The 24,544-nt window shown below is 43.9% G+C and overlaps 1 long non-coding RNA gene across 1 annotated transcript in view; it reads right to left on the bottom strand.

Moving 5' to 3' along the window:
• Nucleotides 1-24,544, bottom strand: part of LOC309552384 — an 879,384-nt gene that overhangs the window by 501,084 nt on the left and 353,756 nt on the right. The gene's annotated exons all lie outside the window — the stretch shown is intronic.

Genomic DNA, 24,544 nt, shown 5'->3' with positions numbered 1-24,544 from the left:
CAACTTGTGTGCAACAGTTGTCCATTATCACTGATCAAAGTAATAGCCAAGTTGCACCCATCCAAAGTTGCATTAAAGTTGCACTACAAAGTCGGCGCAACTTTTGGAGACTTAAAGCGGTAGTAAACTCAGACAATGAAACCACATGTCCATAGCATGTCAATGGGGAAGGAGTCTTGCGGGATCTTGGGGCTGACTCTGACAGAAGGAAATGACACAGCCCCAGCATAGACCCAGCATTTTTCCGGCAGCCTAAGCTAGCCTGAAAATAAGGAATAACGGTGCTTGCATAAAAATTAACAAAAAATACAATAGCCTGCAATTATTAATTTAAAGAAACATGATCAAAATGGTGATACAACTGCTTTAAGCTACATGGTAAATCTCTTGATGTTGGGAGAGTTAACCACTTGCTGGAGATTATCAGTAGCTTAGTCCTGCTGCTAAAATCGCTAGAGATCACTAGGAGCATCAAATGACTGCAAAACAGATGATACCAATGGCTCTCCATGAAGTACGCTACACAACCAGCATGAATTAGCATAATCCCACTTGACTGCTCAATGCTTCAATTGATCGCTACAAGATACTACTAGTGTAGCTTACACCCTAGGGGGCTATTTGTTTCAAGGCCCATTTATATATTAGTGGTGTGTTTAATGCACCAACGTTCCTTGCATTAAGGCAGTGGTCTCCAAACTGCAGCCTGGGGGCTGGATACAGCCCTTTGCTTTCTTTCATCCGGTCTTTGGAGCAATATTATATCCTTTGACACCAATAAAGGGGCACAGTTCCTGCCATTTAGAGATGGGTTCAGGGCTAATCACGGGCAGTGAAACATTTCCCAGTCCTCAGCTGCACAGATCCAGGAAACGTCTCGCTGCCTGTAATTAATGGTGTGCACTGTTGGCTTCCTGGTGGGATTGGGCAGGTGGGTTTGGACTTGGATCCTGAACATGCCTGAGCCCATCTCTACTCCCAATGACACCTAAGATGGGGCACAGTTCCTCCCAGTGGCACCAACAATGGGGCATGATTCCTGCCACCCAATGGCACCAATGATGGGGCACAATTCCTCTCAATGACACCAAAGATAGGGCATGGTTTACTCCCACTGATGCCGGGACATTTTCTACTTCCAATGGCCACAGCCTGCCCCCCTAAAGTCTAAAGGACAATAAACTAGACCTTTGTTTAGAAAGTTTGGAGACCCCTGTGTTATGGCATCATATTCCATTGGCACCAAATAAGCAAAGCTCATTGGGGTGCCATTCAAAATGGCAACATAACAATGTAAATCTGGCCTCAGTGACCATTTGCTGGTCCTAGTGATTAACCCCTGACCATGGTAATGGCGGGATTGGGTTTCTAAAGTCTCCTGTGTAGCTCTAGTCTTTGGGCTCATTCACATGGTTCTGTACCTTTTGCAGAGCCCTTTGCAACAGCCTTGTTCTATGCACTATGGAGTGCACACCCATTCGGGTCTATTAGGGCACACAACAGAAATCACTCGCAATGCAATGTGCATGGGTGTGCCAAATAATGTGTGTGAACACAAGCAACTTGTAAATAGGTCCTTTGGGTGGATATACACTTTGCACGGTGATGCTTGCAGTCTCATACAGTTATAACATAGGTAATGGCATGCACTGTTGTGTTTTTGCCTCCATTGCATTCCATGTCCTTGGACAAAGAAAATCTGTCTGCCAGGCATGATGGTATATCGCACTAAAACTCTTTAACTACTTCAATACCGGGCAATTTCCCTTTTGCCCCCTTATAAATCCGGCCCTGACTTCATGTGTGTTATACTGCATTACCAAGAGTGTTAGCATAGCCATATCAGGCCATGTGACTGCTATGGGGCCCAGGAGCAGAGGGGACCCAGCACTGTCTGCCTGCATTGTTATTTATGCAGCAATAGCATTTGGCAAACACGTTTGAATATAACTTGGCAAACAACTGAATATATTTTGTGAACATACTTGGTGTGATTAACACTCCCGTATCAGAGAGGATCTGAATTTAGGTTCTTCCACATGGGTAGTGGAGGGCATTAAAAACATGTGGCTGACGTCACAGATTTGATGCTCCCTGGCCAAATGCTAACATTACAGCCTGACAGGGCTGTACACAAGCACCGCTTAGGGGCCCCCCGAATTTTTAACTGTAGAGTTTGCACTGCTTGTCAAACCCACCCACTAAGATCAATGGGGCCACACCACAACTTGACTCGCAGTTGTGGTGCAGTCCCGCAATGTAAAACTGCCATTCAACAGGGTAAAAAAAAAATAGGAAAAAAGTTAAGAGTGTCAAGAGGTGGCAGTTGCATCTCCTAAACACCTGTAGCCTGCTGCTATACATCCCTCTGAAAAGCAATTCACCACAGATCACTTTTCAGAGGGCGCTAAGCATTACTACATGACTGAAAGAAGACTGTTAATTGGAGTTTAAAGCTAGAGGGGGTCCAATCACATATAGTTATGGCCCTGTGCATTACCTTTAATTCCTGGGTCCCCAAAATGGTATTTGCTTCAGCAAAGTACATATTGCATATTTTCCACATACCCCTGGGAACCACTCAGATCCTGCTCTCCTGCAACTTTCTCCTGCTATTTTATAACCAGAAAGCAGCAGGACAGGTCATTCCCTGCCGTGCAGCACACGTAAACAGTGGGGTGGGATTCTGGTGACATCAGTATCCTTATATGGACATGTGCTTGTATTTAGCCATTGTCACTGACTAAATATGGGCATGTGTCCATATAAGGACACTGATATGACAACAGCATCATACTGCTTTGTTTAAATGTGCTGTAGGGAATAGGGATTGGTGAAGGGTTTAGCCTGAGCATGAGTTTAGGCTAACCATTGACTGTTTGCCAGTTCAACGAACACCCGAATTATCGGGGTGTTTGAATCTTTGTTTGGCCCGCCGAACGACCACAATGCACTGTGCCACCGCATAGTGCATTGGAAGCCCTGATTGGCCGAAGGAATGAGAGTTTTGAACAATCAGGGCACATAGCACTTTCAGAGCCATGATTGGACGCTGTCATGATGACTCTATGCAATCATGACTCATTGCTCTTAGTCACACCCCACACTATAAAAGTATTCTTCCCATAGCAGCCATTTGCAGTGTGATATTGGCGTGGAGAGAGATAGAAGAGGGTTCTGTTTAGTGCTACTAGAGAGTTCCCGTGTGCTATAGTGTGCTATTCTGATTCTATTGTCAGAATGTCAGTGTTAGGTATCAGTTTAGTGTGAATTTAGTGATAGTTCAGTCAGTGTGAGTATAGTGACCATTCATTTTTACATTAGTGTCAGTTTATTTTGTCAGGGCAGGTTTACTGCAGTATAGTTCAGTGCGTTACTGCACGTTAAGCGCAGTGTATTTCTATGCATTACTGCACGTTTAATGCAGTATATTTCTGTGCATTGTTTCACATTTAAGGCGTTTTTCAGTGTGTTAGTGTACATTTAATGCAGAATATTTCTGTGCATTACTGCACATTTAACTCAGTGTATTTCAGTGTATTTCTGTGCGTTACTGCATGTTTAACGCACTATATTTCAGTGCGTTAGTGCACGTTTAACGCAATATATTTCTGAGCATTATTGCATGTTTAAGGCAGTATTTTTCAGTGCGTTAGTGCACGTTTAACACAGTATATTTCTGTGCGTTACTGCACGTTTAAATCAGCATATTCCAGTGCATTACTGCGCATTTAACGCAGTATATTTCAGTGCGTTAGTGACCGTTTATTGCAGTACATTTCTGTACGCTACTGCACGTTTAATGCTGTATATTTCAGTGCGTTACTGCACGTTTAACGCAGTATAATTCTGTGCGGTACTGCACGTTCAATGCAGTATATTTCAGTGCATTAGTGCACATTTTACACAGTATATTTCTGTGCCTTACTGTACGTTTTATGCAGTATATTCCAGTGTGTTAGGTGCCATTTAACGCAGTATATTTCAGTGCATTAGTGCACGTTTAACACAGTATATTATAGTGCGTTACTGCATGTTTAGTGCAGTATATTTCAGTGTGTTAGTGCATGTTTAACGCCGTATATTTCAGTTTGTTACTGCATGTTTAACGCAGTATATTTCTGTGCATTACATGTTGTTTAATGCATTATATTTCTGTGTGTTACTTGCTGTTTAATGCAGTATATTTCTGTGTGCTACATGCTGTTTAATGCAGTATATTTCAGTGGGTTAATGCAGGTTTAATGCAGTATGTTTCTGTGCGTAACTGCATGTTAATCACAATATATTGCAGTGCATCAGTGCAGTTTTACTGCAGTATATTGTATTGTGTCAGTGGAGTGTGTCTCTGTTGTGAGTACTCATGTTAAAGAGCATCAAACACCACTTTCCATTGATTAAAGTGCATCCACACACATTCACATTCCCATCCACACACATTTCCACATGTTTATTACATTTTGTCAATAAGCACCCCCCCCCCCCCTTCCCATCATGTCTGGAAGGCCAACAAGGAGAGGCAGACATTTGCATGGCTTTGTGAGGCAGTCAGCAATGTATATGTCCAAAGGCAAAGGTGGACGTTGTTGTCCTCAGGCAGGGCTTCATTTCCTCTGTTTAGTGATGTTGCTCGTGCTATTCAGCCACAGCATGAAGAGGAGGGAGTGGAGTGGACTGGCTTACTAAAACATCATCATCCTCCTCATCCCCTGTCATCCAAGAGGAGACTAGTGCGCAGTCCACTGCAGTGTATTTGTGTGCATTACTGCATGTTTAATGCAGTATATTTCTGTGCATTGTTGCAAATTTAAGGCAGTATTTTTCAGAGGGTTAGTGTACATTTAATGCAGAATATTTCTGTGCGTTACTGCACGTTTAACTCAGTGTATTTCTGTGCGTTACTGCATGTTTAATGCACTATATTTCAGTGCGTTAGTGCACATTTAACGCAATATATTTCTGTGCATTTTTGCACGTTTAAAGCAATATTTTTCAGTGCGTTGGTGCACGTTTAATGCAGTATATTTCTGTGCATTACTGCACATTTAACGCAGTATATTTCAGTGCGTTAGTGAACGTTTAATGCAGTACATTTCTGCGTGTTACTGCACATTTAATGCTGTATATTTCAGTGTGTTAGTGCACGTTTAACAGAGTATATTTCAGTGCGTTACTGCACGTTTAACGCTGTATATTTCAGTGTGTTAGTGCACGTTTAACAGAGTATATTTCAGTGCGTTACTGCACGTTTAACGCAGTATAATTCTGTGCGGTACTGCGCGTTTAATGCTGTATATTTTAGTGCGTTACATACTGTTTTAATGCAGTATAACGGAAAATTGAATACTCACCTTTCCGTAATTTTCCTTTCCTGGTGCCTATCCATGGCAGCATACATATGTTGGTTGCTCCGCCCTTAACCAACCCACAGGACCTCCTTACCTCTATAAAAGTAAGAACTGACCCCCCCTACGCCATTCTTGTAACTAGACTCAAAAATGCAGATTACGTAAAGGGAGGGCGTATGCTGCCATGGATAGGCACCAGGAAAGGAAAATTACAGAAAGGTGAGTATTCAATTTTCTGTTTTCCTGGTGCCTCCATGGCAGCATACATATGATAAATAACTCGCTCATAGGGAGGGATACTGCACAGAAATATAGTTTATTAAGATTCACAAAACCGCCAATTGCAGCGCTTTCTTCCCAAAATCACGGGAAGTTAGAGCAGCTGGATCCAGGCTATAATGGACCATGAAGATATTAAATGAGGACCAACTGGCTGCACGACAAATTGTTTCCGGAGAGACATGTGCTAGAGCTGCCCAAGAAGAGGCTATCCCCCACGTAGAGTGAGCATTGATTGCTTTAGGCACTGGAAGACCGCTAGCCCGATAAGCCCTTTGAATCAGACGTACGATCCAGCTTGCGATAGTTCTTTTTGATGCTACCAAGCCCTTTCTACCTCCGTTTGGAATGATAAATAGGCGTTGCTCCCTACGAAAAGATTGCGTTAAATCAATGTACCGACGTAGAGTTCTTGCAACATCCAGTTCATGCAACTTTGATGTAGCTGGATCTTCTTCAAAGGCTGGGAGAACCCATTCCAGATTAAAGTTGTAGGTAGTTGGCACTTTAGGTATGCATTGATGGATTGGTCGTAGGATGACCCTATCTGGGAAGAACGTAATATACGGATCTTGAGCACCCAAGGCTTGAATTTCAGAAAAAAAATAAAATACCAAAAAACTATCAGCGCAAACCTAATATATGTGATAAAATAAACTCAGCACCAATTCACTGTGCATAAATCAAGTGCATATGAGTGAAGCATAAATGTTAATAATAATAGTGTCCGGCAGCATGCACCAATCGTGTTCACAAATCACAATAAGCTCTAAATCATACCAAAATGTGATGCGCCAAAGATACACAAATCATAAAGTGATAATTAATAATAAGACAATAAAATCACATCCAGTTCATAAGGCACACAGCAATGTATGTGCTTCCAATAAGCGGAGAGCACTAGATTTTTCCATCTTTTTCCTATGTGTCCCGGAATCTCTTGAGGTGCAATACAGTGAGGCTCTTTCCTGGAAGTCTGATCCATGTTACATGTGATTGCTGGCCCGCTTGGGTCCTATAGGAAGGTGAGAGGCTAATCCATCTGGTGGAGGGATTCACTATACTGGTGTTCACATGTTGTTTTCATCTCCGGATTATTTTTCTTCAATTGAACACGGGGACACTTTAAATATCACTTTATTGGAAGCACATACATTGCTGTGTGCCTTATGAACTGGATGTGATTTTATTGTCTTATTATTAATCATCACTTTATGATTTGTGTATCTTTGGCGCATCACATTTTGGTATGATTGAATTTCAGAAACCCTACGGCCTGAAGTGACAGCTACGAGGAAAACTGCTTTAAGAGTAACATCCTCCAGAGAACAGTCCTCAGTAGGAGCAAATGGCGGTGCTGCTAGAGTATCCAATACCAAGGGTAAATCCCACTTCGGGTACAATGTTTTTCTAGGTGGTCTTAACCTCAGTACTGCCTTCATAAACCGCTCAGAGGATGTAAGGCCCATCTGATGTCTGTCAGAGCTGATAAGGCTGAAACTTGCACTTTAAAGGTATTGAGCCCCAAACCTACATCCAGACCTTTCTGAAGAAACAGTAGAACGTCCTGCACAGCTGGCTTCAATGGATTAAACTTGTTGGATTCGGCAACTTCTGGAAAATTCTGCCATACTCTGTAGTAGGAGCTATTAGTGGATGATTTTCTGGCTTGGAGCAACGTCTGGGTTACCTCCATGAGAGCAACCTAACTCCTCCAACCTCTTCCTTTCAACTTCCAGGCCCTCAGATCCAGGATTTCTGAATGTGAGTGGATGTAGTCCCCCTGCGACAGGAGACCGGGAATCTTCGGAAGGACTAGAGGGTTGCAAACAGACAGCTGGGTCAACAGCGTGAACCAAGGCCTTTTCGGCCAATAGGGAATCACCGCCAGGATGGTCACCTCCTCCCCTGTTAGGCGTTGAAGGAATCTGAGAATCAGAGGGGTAGGAGGGAACACATACCCGACTCGGAAGGACCACGGTTGAACTAAGGCATCTACTCCTGCTGAATTCTGGGCAGGGTATCTTGTGAAAAAACGAGGTGCTTTGGCATTCTGGGGGGATGCAAATAGGTCCCACTGAGGACTGCCCCAGTGTTGACAGATCCACCGAAACACACAGTTGTCCAGGGACCGCTCGTTGATGAATTCCCTGGACAGGAGATCTGCCAAATGATTCTGGGAGGCTGGCAGATACGCTGCTCGGAGGTTTACAAGGTTCTCCTCGGCTCATGCTAAGATCGGGCCACTTCGCGTGACAATGACCTGCTGTGGGTCCCCCCTTGGTTCTGGACGTAGGCTACCGCCGCCCTGTTGTCCATACGTAACAGGAGGGAGTTGCCTGCGAGATGAGGTGCCAAGTGCGATGTAGCTTCCCAGGCTGCCCTCAGCTCCAGAATGTTTGATACTACATCCTCCGAGTCAAACTGCCATCTTCCTTGGATCAACTGGTCCCTGAAGTGTGCCCTCCAGCCCAACCGGCATCGGTTGTAAGCGTGATCCATGAGATGGGGCCAAGATGGCAATAATTTTGAAGGTTGAGCAGCTTCGTCCACCACCATAGGCTGGACTTCATTGATACCGTGATCAACACCTCCTGGGAAAGGGACCTCCTTCTCCACTGGGATAGAAACCCCTGTTTAAAAGCACGGAGATGCCAGCGGGCCCACTTTACCATCAGGATACATGAGGAAAAGGTTCAGAGGAGACTCAGACATTCCAATGCCGACATGGCTTTGCTCGCCAGGGCCTTCTTCACCTTCCCTGTGATTATAGGAATCTTCTCGGGTGGCAGTGACACTGCCCTCCTCCGTGTGTCGAACAGTGCCCCTAAGTATATCATCTTTTGGGCTGGAGTAAGCTGGCTCTTCGAGTGATTGATTAGCCATCCGTACTTCATCAGTGTGTCCAAGACTTGTTTAACATGGATCTTTAGGAGTTCTTTGTCCTGCGACAGGATGAGAATGTCGTCTAGATAATGTAAGACACGGACCCCCTTCTCCCGGGGGGGTGCCAGCATTGCCACCAACACTTTGGTGAAGGTTATGGGGGCTGTGGATATGCCGAAAGGCAAACACTGGAACTGTAGGTGAAGTTCCCCTATCTTGAACCTTAGGAACGTCTGGAAGTCGTGAAGTATTGGTATATGCAGATACGCATCCTGAAGGTCTATAGAGACCATCCGGTCGCCTGGTTGCACAGTTAGGATGACCGTGTTTAGGGATTCCATCCTGAACCGCTCGAGGCGGATAAACTTGTTCAACTGCTTCAAAACTAGAACTGGCCTCCATCCTCCCGCCTTTTTGCGTACCAAGAAGACTGGGGAATAAAAGCCTAAGAATATTTCCGACTCCGGCACTGGTACCACTGCCTGCTGATGAATTAGCGTCTGGACATATTGTAGCAGAACCTTGCGCTTCTCTTCTGAGTTTGGAATCCTGGTGGGTAGAAAAGAAGAACGGGGCGCTTGGCGCTTGAACCTATTGAATATTGCCTTTATCAAGGAAGCGGGGAGAGTTCACCATATCTGGAAAATATAGTGAATATATATTGAGATATATGGTATAGCACTATTTACAAAAATAGTGAATAATGAGGTAAGCACATACATTCCTCTAGAAATCCTGTGTGAATAGTTTTGGAAAAGCAATGGGAATACCAAAGCCTGGGACCTGACCGCTTAGTCACATGTATGTGCTTACCTCATTATTCACTATTTTTGTAAATAGTGCTATACCATATATCTCAATATATATTCACTATATTTTCCAGATATGGTGAACTCTCCCCGCTTCCTTGATAAAGGCAATATACTAATATGCCGAAAAGCGTCGGAAGTTCGACAAGATACTCTCTCTCAACAAGCTCATACCTCTGAACCTAAATAGACAGAGTTTCAAAAAAGTCACCATTTTCACCTTGTCACCTTTCGTTCCATTTTCACTTCTTCACATGGGTCTATAGCCCATTGGCACCTATTATGTTATTTTGTTTGTATTATAATTTTTGCTAACAGCAAATCAATATATTTTTAATAAACACACCATTTTACTGAGCCCTTAAAGTCCCATTTCCTTTGACCTGAGGCACCAAAACTGTTTCAAGAAGTCAAAAGGACTTCTGGCCTTCCTGTGTCGAGGTAGCAGCCTTCTGTTTCCCCATCTTCAGGAAGCTAGCCTGGGAGCCCTTCCAACCTCTTCTGCCCCTCGGCCGCCTGATACTCCTTTAGATAAGCATTGATTCTTCAATCTAAGACATCTCTAAAGGAGACTGCGTCCTCTAAGGATAAAGTTGAGTTCCTGGCCAATCAAATGACCGATTCGTCCACTGACGGCATGCCATCAAATAGTTGGGCATCAGATTCCGCCAGAGGGTATAATTTACTAAAGCGGTTAAAGGCGATCGGTCTCCTATCCACCTTCCACCATTCATCTGTCACCAGATCCCTTATCTCCTCCATAAGTGGGAAGGTAGGAGGTTTTTTTCTTGAGGTGGGGAAAGTATTTCCTGGACTTGGCAGGGGGCTCAGGTGATTCTTCCTATTCAATTGCGTTCTTGACTGCTACCACGAAGGGGCTGATCAACATAAAATCAAAGGTAGACACATTCTCCTCCGCTGTGTCCCCTTCGTCCTCTGAGCTGGAGCCGGAACCTGCCATCTGGACTGGAGTCTCAAGGGATCCCCCACTTGTGGTCGGGGCCATCAACTCCTGGGACAAGTTCAGTTCTCGAATTGAGTCCTTAATCAGCTTCTTCATTGTATCAATGGACTCTTGCTTTTCTTTTTCCCGATCCCCCGTGGCTTCTATAAAGCATGTTTCGCAGACCAGTTTTCCCCGCAGAGCTTGTCCGCCACAGACCCAGCATGCTTTGTCCCCAGGCCGGATGGAACTGTGTTGTCTGTCAGATCGATGGGGTGATCTGCGAGATTTGTGTGATGTGCGAGGGGTAGACGAGTGATACTGGTCATGTCTTGAGCGGCTGTGGCCTCTGGACCTCCTCGCCAGTGAGTCCCTGCGGGATGATCGGCGTTGCGGGCTGCAATGAAACATAGGAAATTTTGATGTTTCATACGCCCGATGCTCTTTTTTTTATTTTTTAAAATTACCTGAATGGTGCAGCCCCTTACCTAAGAAGGGTAAGAAGAAAAGAAAAAGTAAATGGAAAGGTCCCAACCTAATAGTCCCACCCCTTTTTTATTATAAATAAATATATATTTTCAAGAAGAGGAGAGAAAAAAAAAAGAAGTTGCAATACCTCTGGCTTCCATCGGGAGGCAGCAGCATAGGCAGACTTGACTTGAAAGCTTCTCCTCAGCAGCAAGGGAGATGTTATGCTTCTGACATCTGCCCTCAGAATGAGAGAGGCTGGCCATATAAATACATATACTCCTATGGGAGTACCAAGACGGCCGCCGATGGCTTCATCTGCCTACTGGGCATGTGCAGGTGATGTCATAGGGCGGAGCCATCGACCCGCCCCCAGAACAGTAAAACAGAGGTTAGGTGGCGGGCGCGAAGCGCCCCAGGGGCTCCAGAGGGGCTTGCTAGCGATCCTGCACCCCAGCGCACCACATGAGGACAGACTGTAAGTAGGACAGGCTAAATTTAATGCAGGAGGCATCAATGTTACCGGGGCAGCCCCCAAACCAGAGGGGGGGGGGTTCCCGGGAGGAGCATGGCTGAACTAGACTCCTTACCTGGAAAAAGATCCACAGAAAAACAGGCTCCCAGCCTTGTTGGCGCTTTTAGCAGCCTAAGACCTGGGACTCCATCCTACAGGGGAGCATGACCCTGTAATGGTAACAACATGTGAAGGTGCAGTAAGGGCTGATCGTGATCCTGCAGGCTTGAGGACAGAAAAAAGAATGGCGTAGGGGGGGTCAGTTCTTACTTTTATAGAGTGAAGGAGGTCCTGTGGGTTGGTTGAGGGCGGAGCAACCACCATATGTATGCTGCCATGGAGGCACCAGGAAATTTCAGTGCATTAGTGCACATTTTACACAGTATATTTCTGTGCGTTACTGTACGTTTTATGCTGTATATTCCAGTGCATTAGGTGCCATTTAACGCAGTATATTTCAGTGCATTAGTGCACGTTTAACACAGTATATTATAAGTATATTATAGTGCGTTACTGCATGTTTAGTGCAGTATATTTCAGTGTGTTAGTGCATGTTTAACGCCGTATATTTCAGTTTGTTACTGCATGTTTAACACAGTATATTTCTGTGCATTACATGCTGTTTAATGCAGTATATTTCTGTGTGTTACTTGCTGTTTAATGCAGTATATTTCAGTGGGTTAATGCAGGTTTAATGCAGTATGTTTCTGTGCGTAACTGCACGTTAATCACAATATATTGCAGTGCATCAGTGCAGTTTTACTGCAGTATATTGTATTGTGTCAGTGGAGTGTCTGTGTTGTGAGTACTCATGTTAAACTGCATCAAACAACACTTTCCATTGATTAAAGTGCATCCACACACATTCACATTCACGTCCGCACACATTTCCACATCTTTATTACATTTTGTTAATAAGCACCCCCCTACCCATCATGTCTGGGAGGCTAACAAGGAGAGGCAGACGTTTGCATGGCTTTGTGAGGCAGTCAGCAATGTATATGTCCAAAGGCAAAGGTGGACGTTGTCGTCCTCAGGCAGGGCTTCATTTCCTCTGTTTAGTGATGTTGCTTGTGCTATTCAGCCACAGCATGAAAAGGAGGGAGTGGAGTGAACTGGCTTACTAAAACATCATCATTCTCCTCATCCCTTATCATCCAAGAGGAGACTAGAGCGCAGCCCACTGCAGTGTATTTCTGTGCATTACTGCACGTTTAATGCAGTATATTTCTGTGCATTGTTGCACATTTAAGGCAGTATTTTTCAGTGCTTTAGTGTACATTTAATGCAGAATATTTCTGTTCATTACTGCACGTTTAACTCAGTGTATTTCTGTGCGTTACTGCATGTTTAACGCACTATATTTCAGTGCGTTAATGCACATTTAACGCAATATATTTCTGTGCATTTTTGCACGTTTAAGGCAGTATTTTTCAGTGCGTTGGTGCACGTTTAATGCAGTATATTTCTGTGCGTTACTGCACGTTTAATGCAGCATATTTCAGTGCATTACTGCGCATTTAACGCAGTATATTTCAGTGCGTTAGTGACCGTTTATTGCAGTACATTTCTGTACGTTACTGCACGTTTAATGCTGTAAATTTCAGTGCGTTACTGCACGTTTAACGCAGTATAATTCTGTGCGGTACTGCACGTTTAATGCAGTATATTTCAGTGCATTAGTGCACATTTTACACAGTATATTTCTGTGCGTTTCTGTACGTTTTATGCAGTATATTCCAGTGTGTTAGGTGCCATTTAACGCAGTATATTTCAGTGCATTAGTGCACGTTTAACACAGTATATTATAGTGCGTTACTGCATGTTTAGTGCAGTATATTTCAGTGTGTTAGTGCATGTTTAACACTGTATATTTCAGTTTGTTACTGCATGTTTAACGCAGTATATTTCTGTGCATTACATGTTGTTTAATGCATTATATTTCTGTGTATTCCTTGCTGTTTAATGCAGTATATTTCTGTGTGTTACGTGCTGTTTAATGCAGTATATTTCAGTGGGTTAATGCAGGTTTAACGCAGTATGTTTCTGTGCGTAACTGCACGTTAATCACAATATATTGCAGTGCATCAGTGCAGTTTTACTGCAGTATATTGTATTGTGTCAGTGGAGTGTCTGCGTTGTGAGTACTCATGTTAAACTGCATCAAACAACACTTTCCATTGATTAAAGTGCATCCACACACATTCACATTCACGTCCGCACACATTTCCACATCTTTATTACATTTTGTTAATAAGCACCCCCCTACCCATCATGTCTGGGAGGCTAACAAGGAGAGGCAGACGTTTGCATGGCTTTGTGAGGCAGTCAGCAATGTATATGTCCAAAGGCAAAGGTGGACGTTGTCGTCCTCAGGCAGGGCTTCATTTCCTCTGTTTAGTGATGTTGCTTGTGCTATTCAGCCACAGCATGAAAAGGAGGGAGTGGAGTGAACTGGCTTACTAAAACATCATCATTCTCCTCATCCCTTATCATCCAAGAGGAGACTAGAGCGCAGCCCACTGCAGTGTATTTCTGTGCATTACTGCACGTTTACTGCAGTATATTTCTGTGCATTGTTGCACATTTAAGGCAGTATTTTTCAGTGCTTTAGTGTACATTTAATGCAGAATATTTCTGTTCATTACTGCACGTTTAACTCAGTGTATTTCTGTGCGTTACTGCATGTTTAACGCACTATATTTCAGTGCGTTAATGCACATTTAACGCAATATATTTCTGTGCATTTTTGCACGTTTAAGGCAGTATTTTTCAGTGCGTTGGTGCACGTTTAATGCAGTATATTTCTGTGCGTTACTGCACGTTTAATGCAGCATATTTCAGTGCATTACTGCGCATTTAACGCAGTATATTTCAGTGCGTTAGTGACCGTTTATTGCAGTACATTTCTGTACGTTACTGCACGTTTAATGCTGTAAATTTCAGTGCGTTACTGCACGTTTAACGCAGTATAATTCTGTGCGGTACTGCACGTTTAATGCAGTATATTTCAGTGCATTAGTGCACATTTTACACAGTATATTTCTGTGCGTTTCTGTACGTTTTATGCAGTATATTCCAGTGTGTTAGGTGCCATTTAACGCAGTATATTTCAGTGCATTAGTGCACGTTTAACACAGTATATTATAGTGCGTTACTGCATGTTTAGTGCAGTATATTTCAGTGTGTTAGTGCATGTTTAACACTGTATATTTCAGTTTGTTACTGCATGTTTAACGCAGTATATTTCTGTGCATTACATGTTGTTTAATGCATTATATTTCTGTGTATTCCTTGCTGTTTAATGCAGTATATTTCTGTGTGTTACGTGCTGTTTAATGCAGTATATTTCAGTGGGTTAATGCAGGTTTAACGCAGTATGTTTCTGTGCGTAACTGCACGTTAATCACAATATATTGCAGTGCATCAGTGCAGTTTTACTGCAGTATATTGTAGTGTGTCAGTGGAGTGTGTCTGTGTTGTGAGTACTCATGTTAAAGTGCATCAAACACCATTTTCCATTGATTAAAGTGCATCCACACACATTCACATTCACATCCGCACACATTTCCACATCTTTATTACATTTTGTCAATAAGCACCCCCCCTACCCATCATGTCTGGAAGGCCAACAAGGAGAGGCAGACGTTTGCATGGCTTTGTGAGGCAGTCAGCAATGTATATGTCCAAAGGCAAAGGTGGACGTTGTTGTCCTCAGGCAGGGCTTCATTTCCTCTGTTTAGTGATGTTGCTTGTGCTATTCAGCCACAGCATGAAGAGGAGGGAGTGGAGTGGACTGGCTTACTAAAACATCATCATCCTTCTCATCCCCGGTCATCCAAGAGGAGACTAGTGCGCAGTCCACTGCAGTGTATTTGTGTGCATTACTGCATGTTTAATGCAGTATATTTCTGTGCATTGTTGCAAATTTAAGGCAGTATTTTTCAGAGGGTTAGTGTACATTTAATGCAGAATATTTCTGTGCGTTACTGCATATTTAATGCACTATATTTCAGTGCGTTAGTGCACATTTAACGCAATATATTTCTGTGCATTTTTGCACGTTTAAAGCAGTATTTTTCAGTGCGTTGGTGCACGTTTAATGCAATATATTTCTGTGCGTTACTGCGCATTTAATGCAGTATATTTCAGTGCGTTAGTGAGCGTTAATGCAGTACATTTCTGTGTGTTACTGCACGTTTAATTCTGTATATTTCAGTGTGTTAGTAAACGTTTAACAGAGTATATTTCAGTGCGTTACTGCACGTTTAACGCAGTATAATTCTGTGCGGTACTGCACGTTTAATGCTGTATATTTTAGTGTGTTACATACTGTTTTAATGCAGTATATTTCAGTGCATTAGTGCACATTTTACACAGTACATTTCTGTGCGTTACTGTACGTTTTATGCAGTATATTCCAGTGCATTAGGTGCCATTTAACGCAGTATATTTTAGTGCATTAGTGCACGTTTAACACAGTATATTATAAGTATATTATAGTGCGTTACTGCATGTTTAGTGCAGTATATTTCAGTGTGTTAGTGCATGTTTAACGCCGTATATTTCAGTTTGTTACTGCATGTTTAAGGCAGTATATTTCTGTGAATTACATGCTGTTTAATGCAGTATATTTCTGTGTGTTACTTGCTGTTTAATGCAGTATATTTCAGTGGGTTAATGCAGGTTTAACGCAGTATGTTTCTGTGCGTAACTGCACAATAATCACAATATATTGCAGTGCATCAGTGCAGTTTTACTGCAGTATATTGTATTGTGTCAGTGGAGTGTGTCTGTGTTGTTAGTACTCATATTAAAGTGCATCAAACACCACTTTCCATTGATTAAAGTGCATCCACACACATTCACATTCCCATCCGCACACATTTCCACATGTTTATTACATTTTGTCAATAAGCACCCCCCCTACCCATCATGTCTGGAAGGCCAACAAGGAGAGGCAGACGTTTGCATGGCTTTGTGAGGCAGTCAGCAATGTATATGTCCAAAGGCAAAGGTGGACGTTGTTGTCCTCAGGCAGGGCTTCATTTCCTCTGTTTAGTGATGTTGCTCGTGCTATTCAGCCACAGCATGAAGAGGAGGGATCGGAGTGGACTGGCTTACTAAAACATCATCATCCTCCTCATCCCCGGTCATCCAAGAGGAGACTAGTGCGCAGTCCACTGCAGTGTATTTGTGTGCATTACTGCATGTTTAATGCAGTATATTTCTGTGCATTGTTGCAAATTTAAGGCAGTATTTTTCAGAGGGTTAATGTACATTTAATGCAGAATATTTCTGTGCATTACTGCACGTTTAACTCAGTGTATTTCTGTGCGTTACTGCATGTTTAATGCACTATATTTCAGTGCGTTAGTGCACATTTAACGCAATATATTTCTGTGCATTTTTGCACGTTTAAAGCAGTATTTTTTAGTGCGTTGGTGCACGTTTAATGCAGTACATTTCTGTGTGTTACTGCGTGTTTAACGCAGTATATTTCAGTGCGTTAGTGAACGTTTAATGCAGTACATTTCTGTGTGTTACTGCGCGTTTAATGCTGTATATTTCAGTGTGTTAGTGCACGATTAACAGAGTATATTTCAGTGCGTTACTGCACGTTTAACGCAGTATAATTCTGTGCGGTACTGCGCGTTTAATGCTGTATATTTTAGTGCATTACATACTGTTTTAATGCAGTGTAACGGAAAATTGAATACTCACCTTTCCGTAATTTTCCTTTCCTGGTGCCTATCCATGGCAGCATACATATGGTGGTTGCTCCGCCCTCAACCTCCTTAGCTCTATAAAAGTAAGAACTGACCCCCCCTACGCCATTCTTGTAACTAGACTCAAAAATGCAGATTACGTAAAGGGAGGGCGTATGCTGCCATGGATAGGCACCAGGAAAGGAAAATTACGGAAAGGTGAGTATTCAATTTTCCGTTTTCCTGATGCCTCCATGGCAGCATACATATGGTAAATAACTCACTCATAGGGAGGGATACTGCACAGAAATATAGTTTATTAAGATTCACAAAACCGCCAATTGCAGCGCTTTCTTCCCAAAATCACGGGAAGTTAGAGCAGCTGGATCCAGGCTATAATGGACCATGAAGTTATTAAATGAGGACCAACTGGCTGCACGACAAATTATTTCCGGAGAGACATGTGCTAGAGCTGCCCAAGAAGAGGCTATCCCCCGCGTAGAGTGAGCATTGATTGCTTTAGGCACTGGAAGACCGCTAGCCCGATAAGCCCTTTGAATCAGACGTATGATCCAGCTTGCGATAGTTCTTTTTGATGTGCAGTGCAAATACAGCGCAAAGATTACTAGTGAAACTGAAATATTAATATTGGTGATGAGATTCTAGGATGCAGCTGTTCATAAATAATGGATTCCCAAAATTCACAAATGCAAGAACAATATCACAGCGCAAACCAATAGTGAATCATATACAAAATAATTAGGGTTCTACTAAAAACAAAGCTCATAAAGTGCACCGTGCAAATATGTGCAAAGGAGGCTGAAGTGTAGAAACCATAAGAACATAAGCAATATAAAAAATATATAAAAATATAATAAAATAAAAAGATATGATAAAATGCCAGTCCAAATAAATTAGTTCTTATTAGATCTCAATAGATGGAAAAGATGTGAACAGTCCCACAGATGGGTCCCACAACAGTGCTGGAGTGCCAGGAAGAAAGGTGCACAATCATGCAATCTTTTCCAGTGCAGTGAGCAAGTGCCGGTCCTCCCCCTTTGGGTGTTCACTTACCGGACAACGATGACCCCTATGCTATATAGCTATAGAGATCGACAAAGCTTTTGTCCTAGTAAGGAACCGACTTTCAGACTCCTCCAAGCCAAATGTGTCTCCACAGATGTAAATATCCCGATACATGTATTAGAGAAAAAAAGGATGCTCACATAGTGTAAATCCGATAAACGAGTGTTAAATGTTGAAAACAAACTCACATTTCGTAGCTCTTGATAAGGCATATAATGAAATAGATCTCGTCCTTCCTAATAGCTGATGCCGCTAGAACGCCCCGTGGTTGCGGCGTGCGTTCCACCGCACCGGAAGTGACGTATCGATATGGCGTAGACCGGAAGCTTTAAGAGTAACATCCTCCAGAGAACAGTCCTCAGTAGGAGCAAATGGCGGTGCTGCTAGAGTATCCATCACCAAGGGTAAATCCCACTTCGGGTACAATGTTTTTCTAGGTGGTCTTAACCTCAGTACTGCCTTCATAAACCGCTCTATCAGAGGATGTAAGGCCAATCTGATGTCTGTCAGAGCTGATAAGGCTGAAACTTGCACTTTAAAGGTATTGAGCCCCAAACCTACATCCAGACCTTTCTGTAGAAACAGTAGAACGTCCTGCACAGCTGGCTTCAATGGATTAAACTTGTTGGATTCGGCAACTTCTGGAAAATTCTGCCATACTCTGTAGTAGGAGCTATTAGTGGACGATTTTCTGGCTTGGAGCAATGTCTGGGTTACCTCCATGAGAGCAACCTAACTCCTCCAACCTCTTCCTTTCAACTTCCAGGCCCTCAGATCCAGGATTTCTGAATGTGGGTGGATGTAGTCCCCCTGCGACAGGAGACCGGGAATCTTCGGAAGGACTAGAGGGTTGCAAACAGACAGCTGGGTCAACAGCGTGAACCAAGGCCTTTTCGGCCAATAGGGAATCACTGCCAGGATGGTCACCTCCTCCCCTGTTAGGCGTTGAAGGAATCTGAGAATCAGAGGGGTAGGAGGGAACGCATACCCGACTCGGAAGGACCACGGTTGAACTAAGGCATCTACTCCTGCTGAATTCTGGGCAGGGTATCTTGTGAAAAAACAAGGTGCTTTGGCATTCTGGGGGGATGCAAATAGGTCCCACTGAGGACTGCCCCAGTGTTGACAGATCCACCGAAACACACAGTTGTCCAGGGACCACTTGTTGATGAATTCCCTGGACAGGAGATCTGCCCAATGATTCTGAGAGGCTGGCAGATACGCTGCTCGGAGGTTTACAAGGTTCTCCTCGGCTCATGCTAAGATCGGGCCATTTCGCGTGACAATGACCTGCTGTGGTTTCCCCCTTGGTTCTGGACGTAGGCTACCGCCGCCCTGTTGTCCATACGTAACAGGAGTGAGTTGCCTGCGAGATGAGGTGCCAAGTGTGATATAGTTTCCCAGGCTGTCCTCAGCTCCAGAATGTTTGATACTACATCCTCCGAGTCAAACTGCCATCTTCCTTGGATCAACTGGTCCCTGAAGTGTGCCCCCCAGCCCAACCCACTTGCATCGGTTGTAAGCGTGATCCATGAGATGGGGCCAAGATGGCAATGATTTTGAAGGTTGGGCAGCTTCGTCCACCACCATAGGCTGGACTTCATTGATACCGTGATCAACACCTCCTGGGAAAGGGACCTCCTTCTCCACTGGGATAGAAACCCCTGTTTAAAAGCACGGAGATGCCAGCGGGCCCACTTTACCATCGGGATACATGAGGAAAAGGTTCAGAGGAGACTCAGACATTCCAATGCCGACATGGCTTTGCTCGCCAGGGCCTTCTTCACCTTCCCTGTGATTATAGGATTCTTCTCGGGTGGCAGTGACACTGCCCTCCTCCGTGTGTCGAACAGTGCCCCTAAGTATATCATCTTTTGGGCTGGAGTAAGCTGGCTCTTCGAGTGATTGATTAGCCATCCGTACCTCATCAGTGTGTCCAAGACTTGTTGAACATGGATCTTTAGGAGTTCTTTGTCCTGCGACAGGATGAAAATGTCGTCTAGATAATGTAAGACACAGACCCCCTTCTCCCGGAGGGGTGCCAGCATTGCCACCAACACTTTGGTGAAGGTTATGGGGGCTGTGGATATGCCAAAAGGCAAACACTGGAACTGTAGGTGAAGTTCCCCTATCTTGAACCTTAGGAACGTCTGGAAGTCGTGAAGTATTGGTATATGCAGATACGCATCCTGAAGGTCTATAGAGACCATCCAGTCACCTGGGTGCACAGTTAGGATGACCGTGTTTAGGGATTCCATCCTGAACCGCTCGAGGCGGATAAACTTGTTCAACCGCTTCAAAACTAGAACTGGCCTCCATCCTCCCACCTTTTTGCGTACCAAGAAGACTGGGGAATAAAAGCCTAAGAATATTTCCGACTCCGGCACTGGTACCACTGCCTGCTGATGAATTAGCGTCTGGACATATTGTAGCAGAACCTTGCGCTTCTCTTCTGAGTTTGGAATCCTGGTGGGTAGAAAAGAAGAACGGGGCGCTTGGCGCTTGAACCTCCAAAAATGCCCCTAAAGGATCGTGGAGGTGACCTAACGATCTGAGCAAGTTTACACCCAAAGCTGAGAGAATGCCCTGAGACGGGCACCCACGGGGCCGGTTTGGGTGGGCAAGAAGTCAAAAGGACTTCTGGCCTTCCTGTGTCGAGGTAGCAGCCTTCTGTTTCCCCATCTTCAGGAAGCTAGCCTGGGAGCCCTTCCAACCTCTTCTGCCCCTCGGCCGCCTGATATTCCTTTAGATAAGCATTGATTCTTCAATCTAAGACATCTCTAAAGGAGACTGCGTCCTCTAAGGATAAAGTTGTGTTCCTGGCCAATCAAATGACCGATGCGTCCACTGACGGCATGCCATCAAATAGTTGGGCATCAGATTCCGCCAGAGGGTATAATTTACTAAAGCGGTTAAAGGCGATCGGTCTCCTATCCACCTTCCGCCATTCATCTGTCACCAGATCCCTTATCTCCTCCATAAGTGGGAAGGTAGGAGGTTTTTTCTTGAGGTGGGGAAAGTATTTCCTGGACTTGGCAGGGGGCTCAGGTGATTCTTCCTATTCAATTGCGTTCTTGACTGCTACCACGAAGGGGCTGATCAACCCAAATCAAAGGTAGACACATTCTCCTCCGCTGTGTCCCCTTCGTCCTCTGAGCTGGAGCCGGAACCTGCCATCTGGACTGGAGTCTCAAGGGATCCCCCACTTGTGGTCGGGCCATCAACTCCTGGGACAAGTTCAGTTCTCGAATTGAGTCCTTAATCAGCTTCTTCATTGTATCAATGGACTCTTGCTTTTCTTTTTCCCGATCCCCCGTGGCTTCTAAAAAGCATGTTTCGCAGACCAGTTTTCCCCGCAGAGCTTGTCCGCCACAGACCCAGCATGCTTTGTCCCCAGGCCGGATGGAACTGTGTTGTCTGTCAGATCGATGGGGTGATCTGTGAGATTTGTGTGATGTGCGAGGGGTAGACGAGTGATACTGGTCATGTCTTGAGCGGCTGTGGCCTCTGGACCTCCTCGCCGGTGAGTCCCTGCGGGATGATCGGCGTTGCGGGCTGCAATGAAACATAGGAAATTTTGATGTTTCATACGCCCGATGCTCTTTTTTTTATTTTTTAAAATTACCTGAATGGTGCAGCCCCTTACCTAGCGGAATTTTGAGGATCTTTATGTGCCACTGGACTATGGGAGATGGCTGGGATAAGAGAGACACAAAGGGTAAGAAGAAAAGAAAAAGTAAATGGAAAGGTCCCAACCTAATAGTCCCACCCCTTTTTTATTATAAATAAATATATATTTTCAAGAAGAGGAGAGAAAAAAAAAGAAGCTGCAATACCTCTGGCTTCCATCGGGAGGCAGCAGCACAGGCAGACTTGACTTGAAAGCTTCTCCTCAGCAGCAAGGGAGATGTTATGCTTCTGACATCCGCCCTCAGAATGAGAGAGGCTGGCCATATAAATACATGTACTCCTATGGGAGTACCAAGACGGCTTCATCCGCCTACTGGGCATGTGCAGGAGATGTCATAGGGCGGAACCATCGACCCGCCCCCAGAACAGTAAAACAGAGGTTAGGCGGCGGGCGCGAAGCGCCCCAGGGGCTCCAGAGGGGCATGCTAGCGATCCTGCACCCCAGCGCACCACATGAGGACAGACTGTAAGTAGGACAGGCTAAATTTAATGCAGGAGGCATCAATGTTACCGGGGCAGCCCCCAAACCAGAGGGGGGGGTTCCCGGGAGGAGCATGGCTGAACTAGACTCCTTACCTGGAAAAAGATCCACAGAAAAACAGGCTCCCAGCCTTGTTGGCGCTTTTAGCAGCCTAAGACCTGGGACTCCACCCTACAGGGGAGCATGACCCTGTAATGGTAACACCATGTGAAGGTGCAGTAAGGGCTGATCGTGATCCTGCAGGCTTGAGGACAGAAAAAAGAATGGCGTAGGGGGGGGGGGTCAGTTCTTACTTTTATAGAGTTAAGGAGGTCCTGTGGGTTGGTTGAGGGCGGAGCAACCACCATATGTATGCTGCCATGGAGGCACCAGGAAATTTCAGTGCATTAGTGCACATTTTACACAGTATATTTCTGTGCGTTACTGTACGTTTTATGCTGTATATACCAGTGCATTAGGTGCCATTTAACGCAGTATATTTCAGTGCATTAGTGCACGTTTAACACAGTATATTATAAGTATATTATAGTGCGTTACTGCATGTTTAGTGCAGTATATTTCAATGTGTTAGTGCATGTTTAACGCCGTATATTTCAGTTTATTACTGCATGTTTAACGCAGTATATTTCTGCGCATTACATGCTGTTTAATGCCGTATATTTCTGTGTGTTACTTGCTGTTTAATGCAGTATATTTCAGTGGGTAATGCAGGTTTAACGCAGTATGTTTCTGTGCGTAACTGCACGTTAATCACAATATATTGCAGTGCATCAGTGCAGTTTTACTGCAGTATATTGTATTGTGTCAGTGGAGTGCGTCTGTGTTGTGAGTACTTATGTTAAACTGCATCAAACAACACTTTCCATTGATTAAAGTGCATCCACACACATTCACATTCACATCCGCACACATTTCCACATCTTTATTACATTTTGTTAATAAGCAAGCACCCCCCTACCCATCATGTCTGGGAGGCTAACAAGGAGAGGCAGACATTTGCATGGCTTTGTGAGGCAGTCAGCAATGTATATGTCCAAAGGCAAAGGTGGACGTTGTTGTCCTCAGGCAGGGCTTAATTTCCTCTGTTTAGTGATGTTGCTCGTGCTATTCAGCCACAGCATGAAGAGGAGGGAGTGGAGTGGACTGGCTTACTAAAACATCATCATTCTCCTCATCCCTTGTCATCCAAGAGGAGACTAGTGCGCAGCCCCCTGCAGTGTATTTCTGTGCATTACTGCACGTTTAATGCAGTATATTTCTGTGCATTGTTGCACATTTAAGGCAGTATTTTTCAGTGCTTTAGTGTACATTTAATGCAGAATATTTCTGTTCATTACTGCACGTTTAACTCAGTGTATTTCTGTGCGTTACTGCATGTTTAACGCACTATATTTCTGTGCGTTAATGCACATTTAACGCAATATATTTCTGTGCATTTTTGCACATTTAAGGCAGTATTTTTCAGTGCGTTGGTGCACGTTTAATGCAGCATATTTCAGTGCATTACTGCGCATTTAACGCAGTATATTTCAGTGGGTTAGTGACCGTTTATTGCAGTACATTTCTGTACGTTACTGCACGTTTAATGCTGTACATTTCAGTGCGTTACTGCACGTTTAACGCAGTATAATTCTGTGCGGTACTGCATGTTTAATGCAGTATATTTCAGTGCATTAGTGCACATTTTACACAGTATATTTCTGTGCGTTTCTGTACGTTTTATGCAGTATATTCCAGTGCGTTAGGTGCCATTTAACGCAGTATATTTCAGTGCATTAGTGCACGTTTAACACAGTATATTATAGTGCGTTACTGCATGTTTAGTGCAGTATATTTCAGTGTGTTAGTGCATGTTTAACGCCATATATTTCAGTTTGTTACTGCATGTTTAACGCAGTATATTTCTGTGCATTACATGTTGTTTAATGCATTATATTTCTGTGTGTTACTTGCTGTTTAATGCAGTATATTTCTGTGTGTTACGTGCTGTTTAATGCAGTATATTTCAGTGGGTTAATGCAGGTTTAACGCAGTATGTTTCTGTGCGTAACTGCAGGTTAATCACAATATATTGCAGTGCATCAGTGCAGTTTTACTGCAGTATATTGTATTGTGTCAGTGGAGTGTGTCTGTGTTGTGAGTACTCATGTTAAAGTGCATCAAACACCATTTTCCATTGATTAAAGTGCATCCACACACATTCACATTCACATCCGCACACATTTCCACATCTTTATTACATTTTGTTAATAAGCACCCCCCTACCCATCATGTCTGGGAGGCTAACAAGGAGAGGCAGACGTTTGCATGGCTTTGTGAGGCAGTCAGCAAT

The sequence above is a fragment of the Pelophylax lessonae genome, assembly GCF_965119305.1.
Source record: "Pelophylax lessonae genome assembly, chromosome: 4".
Lineage (NCBI taxonomy): Eukaryota > Metazoa > Chordata > Amphibia > Anura > Ranidae > Pelophylax > Pelophylax lessonae.
Note: the sequence above shows the minus strand (reverse complement) of the source record. Positions and strands in the feature narration are given on the sequence as shown.